This window comes from Octodon degus, unplaced genomic scaffold (genome assembly GCF_000260255.1).
Source record: "Octodon degus isolate 3935 unplaced genomic scaffold, OctDeg1.0 scaffold00056, whole genome shotgun sequence".
Classification (NCBI taxonomy): Eukaryota; Metazoa; Chordata; class Mammalia; order Rodentia; family Octodontidae; genus Octodon; species Octodon degus.
In genome coordinates, this window is record NW_004524632.1 from 12,469,647 (window position 1) to 12,475,391 (window position 5,745).

Genomic DNA, 5,745 nt, shown 5'->3' on the forward strand with positions numbered 1-5,745 from the left:
GTGTGTGTGTGTGTGTGTGTGTGTGTGGCCAGCTCAACCCACCAGGGGGCCGGGCTGGCTGGCACGTGGCGCTGGGGGATTGAACTGCGGTCCCTGTGCTTTACCTGTAAACCCAGCACCTCGCAGGCTGAGTTAGGACAACCTCAAGTTCAAGGCCAGCTAGAACTACATGGTAAACTGGGCTGACTGTGATGGTACATCCTGTAATCCCAGCACTTGGGAGGCTAAGGCAGAAGGATCACTGTGAGTTCAAGACCAGCCTGGGCTACAAAGTAAGCTCAAGGCAAGCCTCAATTGCACAGTGAGTTCCTGTCTCAAAAGACAAAAACAAACAAACAAATAAGAACTATTTGTGGGCTGGCCAAATAGCCCAGCAGATTAAAGAGCCTGCAAACAGGTACGGGGGTGGGGAGGATTTTGATCCCTGGGCTGTCTGTGACAGCCCCACCCCTGGGGCACCCTGAGATGGCTATTGAGACTAGGCATGGTGACATGCACCTGTAATCCCAGCTCTTGGGAGGCTGTAAACAGGTAGATCACTACAAGTCTGAAGTAGTATTGAGACCTGAACACCCTGTAGACCCTTCCCTAAAAAATACAAAAACAAAACAAAAAATCTACATGGTGAGATTTTGTCTCAAAAAAACCCTAAATAAATTCAAAGGTATTTGACAAAATTATATAGCATTTGACTAATTTAAAACAAAGACAGAGGAAAAAATGGTGGTAGCTAAGCACAGGCAAATAAAAAAAATAACTGTGGCAACAAAACAGTCCAAAAGCACATTACTGGGCTGGCCACAGAGCTCCAGGGACTAAAGCATCTGTTTAGGCAGGCACAGGGACTGGGGTCTGATCCCTGATGTGCAGTGCAGGCCCCGCCCCTGGGTGTGCTGACAGGGCGTGGTGGCATGAGCCTGTAATCCCAGTGCTTGGGAAGCTGAAAACAGGAGGATCACTGAGTCCAATTTCTGTAGTGAGACCCTGTACTAAAAAGATAACAAAATAATAAAAAACCCAAAGCACATTATCTTCACCCTGAAGATGAATGTTACAAAGAATCAGTCTGGGGGGCTGGGGAGATAGCTCAATAGAATAAGCACTTGCCAAGGACTGAGTTCAATCCCTAGTTCTGCAAAAAAAAAAAAAAAAAGGAAAGAAAAAAAAAAAGAATCGTGAAGAGGCATAGGACTGTAACACTATTTGGGAGGCAGAGGAAGGATTTTAAGTCCGGGAATATAGTCCAATGGTAGAGTGCACGAGCTCATCCCCAGTATCAAACAAAACAAACCCAAACACAAAACAAACAAAACAAAACAAAAAATGTAGGTTAAGAGCAGAATATTGGGGGGCTGGAGAGATGGCTCAGTGGTCTAAAGCACCTACTTGGAGAAGGGTTTTTTTTTGTTTTTTTTTTTTTTTGGTGGCTCCACACTGACCTCCAGCAGTGCTGGTCTGGGTTGCCTTGAGTATCTGGGAATGGAACCACCGCTCCCAGAGACTGACTGCCTCCTTTAAGCAGGCACTTAAACAACTGAGCTAATGGGAGGGACCCCATAAAGCACCTACTTGGAACAAGCTTGGCAAAGCACAGGTTCGATCCCCAGCACCGCATGCCAGCCAGCCCCGCCCCCAGGTGGGCTGAGCTGGCCACACACACACACACACACACACACACTAAATAAATGTTAAATAGATAAAAAAAAAATAAAATGAAAAAAATAAAATAAAATAAAAAGAGCAGAATATTTGCACTTGGGAGACTGAAAACAGGAGAATCATGCCAAGTCTGATTTACATAGTAAGACCCTGTAGACTATCCTAAATGTAAGAAAAAAAAAAAAAAAAGCAGAATTTATTGGGGGAAAGAAAGCCTCTACCTGAGAGAGGGACTGACGGGGAACCTGAGTGGGTTGCCTCTAGCAAAAGAAAATTTTAAGGGGTTCAGTGGTAGGATGCTTGGTTAACTAACATGCATGCATCTGGGTTCAACTTCCACTACTTGACTTACACCTTTTTTTTTTTTTGCGGAACTGGGGATTGAACTCAGGCCCTTGCGCTTGCCAGGGAAGTGATTATTCCACTAAGCCATCTCCCTGGCCCCTTCTACTACTTGAAAAACAAAACCCACAACCCAAACTACTCTTTGGCCAGGGATATAGCTCAGCAGCATAAGTGTCTGCCTGGCAAGCACAAGGTCCTGAGTTCAATCCCTGGTACAAAAAAACAAAAACAAAAACAAAATACCCCACTCCTTTCTGTGGCCTGCTCATACTGCATGCCACGAGCGGGCTATCTGTGAAATGTGAATGTCCGGGGCTTTGAGGCTGAGGTCAGACAGCCTGCTTGGAGGGCCTCTCTGCTGCCTCTCCACTGCCCTAATACCTTATGGACAAAAAGCTCTAAGTCCCTAAAGCACAAAGTTAAGAGGGAGTAAATGTTTACACAGCTCCTTCTGGAGGTGTTTATGAGGATGGCTGCTTGGGTACTTTTCTCAAATGTCATCAGCAAACAGGGTTTATAGAATTTATCCTAAGACAAAAAGCACCTACTGGTAGGGGAGATAGCTCAGTGGAATAAGTGCTTGCCTGACAAGCACAAAGTCCTGAGTTCGATCCCTGGAACCACACACACACATACACACACACACACACACACACAAAAGCATGAGGAATCTGAAGGTTGAACACAAGATGAACAACAGACCTAGTAAACCTGGCCTTACCTTCAGGATTGGCCTCTGACCAAGCCAACAACAGGGCAGCACCCACAGAAGTAGAACCTGGAGCTTTTCACTTCAGCTGCCAAACTGGATTCACTCCCACCTTTTCTTATCAAGGAATACAAAATCTCATGGGTCAGGGCTAGGGAGCTAGCTCAACAATCTAAGCGCGTGCCTGGTAAGCACAAGGACCAGAGTTTGATCTCAGGTACTACTACATGCCGAGCCTGCTCCAGAACTGGGTGTGGAAGTGCACATCTGTAACCCCAGTACTCCCGAGGCCAAGGCAGGCGGATCCTTGTGAGTTTGAGGCCAGGATGGGCTACAAAGTGAGCTCAAGTCCAGCCTGAACTGCACAGTGAGAACCTGTCTCAAAAAAGACAGTAAACATTCATTTGTAATGACCTCAGGTTTTTTTTGTTTGGCAGAACGGGGGATTGAACTCAGGCCCTTGTGCTTGCCAGGGAAGCGCTTATTCTACTGAGCCAGTCTCCCTAGCCCTAAACATTCATTTGTAAATAACACATTTTTGTGCTTGGTCACTACTGCTAGGTAGAGCATCTGAGGAGCAACCTAGGTTACTTCACATTGGAGGATGAATCATGGGGTTAGGATACTCCTCCAATAAATTTTTTTTTTTTGTTGGCGGAACCGGGAATTGAACTCAGGCTCTTGCGCTTGCCCGGTAAGCACTTATTCTACTGAGTCATCTCCCTGGCCCCATCCTCCAATAAGTTCTTTTTTTTTTTTTTCCAATAAAGTTCTTAAAGAAAGAATCACAGAGATTATCTTGAAAGCCCCTTTCAGCTCCTGATTTTTTGGCAGAACCGGGGATTGAACGCAGGCCCTTGCTATTGCCAGGCAAGCAGCCCCAAGCTCCTGATTAGCTTAGGTTTACCCTGCGCCATCTCTCTTATGGGCATCAAATCACTTGGAGAACTGGGTAATGGGAGAGATCTTGGCCAGAGTCCAGGAGGTCTTCAGGCAGTGAGCTGAGGTTTCCACGGACTTGATCTAGTTACCCAATGTAATAGTAAGTGCTAAAATCAAACTACAAGTTGAATCAAGTCTACCCAAGATTTGATTAAAACAAAATGGTTTGCCTGGCAAGCGCAACGGCCTGAGTTCAATGCCCGGTTCCGCCAAAAAGAAAAGAAAGAAAAAAAAAGGTTCAAATTTTGTATTTTGTAATAAGAACCATGGTTGAGCCCGATGTTGTGGCACATGCCCATAATTCCAGTACTCAGGAGGCTGAAGCAGGAGGATCACTGCGAGTTTGAGGCCAGCCTTAACGACACAGAGGGACCCTACCTCCAAAGGAAAAAACAAAACAAAACATAGTAGCTGAATCTATTTCTGGGGCTTTCTCTGAGAACATCTGAAGGGTGAAGAAAAAATGGTGGAAGCTACGGAGCTGACACGACCAATTAATAGGAGGGGCAGGACCTCAATTCTAGAGCTTCAAAGGCTCCCGGTCTTAGGCCTTAGGAATGATCTGATCTCCGTGGCTCGTGATGAGGTTCATCAAGCGGTCCCCAGGGAAGCTCCCCACTCAGGTACCATCCCCATTTGTCCCCCTTCCCTTTTCTAGCGGCCAGGGCTTTGCGATGCGGCACACCAACGCCCCCAGGCCACCCTCCTGCTTCGGGGCCTCCCTGGACAGAGCCTAACTGACCCTGTGGCCACAAAACTATTTTTGAAGACATGCCCGAGCCACAGGCCTCCCTGGATTAGATTTCAAACCGGAGGAGGATGGTTTAATCTGCAACTCAGTGCGGACCTTCACAGCAAGCGGCCCGCGCCGCGCCGACGTCACGCAGGTCCCTCGCTCGCCGCCACGACGCGAAGGCCGTCACACTGCCAGGCGCCTCGGAGCTCCGGCCGACGGGAGCGCCCCGGCGACCACGCACCCCGATGTTTAGTTTGTGAAACCAAGTTCTCTAAACGGGGACGATGCTAAGCCTCGCAAACGCGACCCCGGGCTTGTCGCCTTTCCCTGGGCTGCCATTGTTCAGCAAGTTCTGGTAAAAGTTTAGGTAGGGCTCGGAACTCGGAGTGACACTGATGTCTGTGAAGCGTCCGCTGCGCTTCTCCGCTCCACTCCCGGGCCGCGGAGGGCATGGCCGGTCCTCGGCGCACTTCCCGGGGCCGCACCCAGGCCGCCGCGCGGGGAGGCCGGCAGCGTTCGGCCCGGGACCCGCGGCGGGGAGCACTCGAGGGCCGTCGGGCTGGCCCCACAGAGCCCCGGGACCCCGCTCCCGCCCGGTCCGGCCTCCAGAGCGGAACAACCGCGGCGGCGCGGCGAACACCTCCGCAGCCTCGCCAACCCAAGATGGCGGCAGCGGGCCGCGTCCCGTCGCCTCCGCCACCCGGATCTCTCCGCGCATAGGTCCCGCCCCGCCGGGCCTACTTCGAGCTCGAGAAGCGCGCCCGAAGTGGAGGGGCGGGCACAGCTCGCTCCTTCTAGCTAATCGCGGGCTAAGTCAGGATATTGACAGGCACTCTGACCAATCAAATAGGCTCGGGAGGCGGGGCGCCGCGCGCGAGGCTCCATGGGCCTTGGAGTCTCGCGTCGGCCGAGCCGCGCGTCGGCCGGGGGTCGCTTCTGGGAAGGACCGCAGTTCTCCGCGGGCCCCTGGCGGGTCTGGTCTGTGCCCCTGTAGCCCGAGGCCAGGCGCGCGCGAGGGCACTGGCCGGAAGGCAGTCGCGGCGGTTGTGTGCGAGCCCTCGACGGCGCCTAGGTCAGGTCCACTTTTACGCAGCCTCACACCGGCCAGCCGCTTCCCGCCCGCTGGCCTGGGTGCGAAGGCGCGGGTTCCTCTTCCGCTGCTTCCGGTCCTGATGGAAGGGGGCGGCAGGCGAAAGGCCCGGCCTAGCCCCGACCTCTCCCCGGAGGCTGTGGGCCGGTGAGCGTCGTGTTCGCCAGCGGGAGTCGCTGACCCACCAGCCCTGGCCTCCCTTGCGCGCCCCCGACCTTTGGAACTTGAGGGACAAGAGCCCTGCCGTCACCCCCATAGCAGGCC